Below are 1506 nucleotides of genomic sequence, written 5' to 3'. Positions count from 1 at the left end.
AAATAATCTTATCATTTTTTTCAAGTTCTTTGCACAGAAGTAGGATCCTTTCCGGGAATCTCCCAGGAGAATGCTGGCCTTGGTGTTTTGTTTTTAGAAATGCAGCCGTATTCACACAAACATTCAATGGTCTTTTCCTTTTTACTTACTTACTGCCCATTACGCCTCTTGCGTTTGGGGCAGTGCGAAGGTCCTCCACCGTCGTACACAGATACAGAAGGATTCTTCACCGCTGTTTCCATAACAACTTTGTTTTAGCAGTCAGGGTTGTTAGCCCTGAGCTTAACCCCCATCCAAAGGACTCTTAGCCTGGCCTCTACCCTTAGTCCTGCTTGGCATGGTTGATCCTACCAAGAGCCTAAGCTCAAGGCCTTGACTCCAGCCAACATAGATCCACGGGAGACCAATTGCAACTGTCCCACTTAGTTCAGACCAAAGGCTGCATTAGCTGGCTTTCTTTTGTCTCAGCAGGCTCCAAATTTGTAAACAGCAAGATCGGAAAGCTTTATGGAGATTTACTCAGTGGCCAAACACTGCCAGGAGTGATTAGGGCAGCTCAGCACTTTAATACCGGAACTGGAGACAATCAACAACTCTCAATGCCTACAGCATGCTTGTAACATCATTAAAGACCCATCCCATGCCGGACACCCTCTGTCCAATCTCCTGCCATCTGACAGGAGATCCAGAAACATCTTGGCCAAGACAGTAAGACTGAGAAACAGCTTCTTCCCGAGGGCTGCTGTGCAGCTGAATAATCCCACACCCCGGCTTGCCAATGGCCTTTGAGTGGTATGGAGTGTTATTAACTTTTTTTAAACTAAGCCGTACTGCATGCATTGGAAATATCTGGAGTAGTATCACAGTCTCATTGTCTTCAGCAATGACAATCGAGCTGGGTTTGACCGGCTCCCTCTCTTTTCGCCACTACCACTGGGCGGGAAGTGCAGGGGGCTTCAGTGCCACGCTGCCAGGTTCAGGAACAGAAGTTGCCCCGCAGCCGTTGGTTTGAGGCTGTCTGCAAGACAACAAATCTCAAGGTTGTATATGGTAGAGATACTTTGATAATAAAATGTACCTTGAACTTTGAAAAAGGTGGGCACTGGCATGTCTGGCCAACCTCCAGTCCTGATGAAGGGCCTCGGCCCAAAACATTGACTGTTTGTTCTTCTTCATTGATGCCTGCCTGACCTCTGAGTTCCCCAGCATTTTGTGGGTGTTACTAAGGAGAATTCTTTTTCTGCTACTTTTAATAAAAATGTCATTTTTTAAAACAAAAAAATACTTGCAAACTGGAGACGTGAATAAAGGCCATAACTGGAATAGAAAGAGTAAAGCAGGTAACTATTGTTCCCTGGCATTCCTACAACTGCGACATCACGGTAAACCCATTTCTGGGATGAGAGCTCTGGCTTGAGTTTGGATTTTAACGAGGTTCTCACACTAAAAACTGAACAGTGCCCCGCAGTCTTTCACAAGTCCTTCAACCCTTCAAACAAATCCATG

Source organism: Hemitrygon akajei, chromosome 25 (assembly GCF_048418815.1).
Source record: "Hemitrygon akajei chromosome 25, sHemAka1.3, whole genome shotgun sequence".
NCBI lineage: Eukaryota > Metazoa > Chordata > Chondrichthyes > Myliobatiformes > Dasyatidae > Hemitrygon > Hemitrygon akajei.
Note: the sequence above shows the minus strand (reverse complement) of the source record.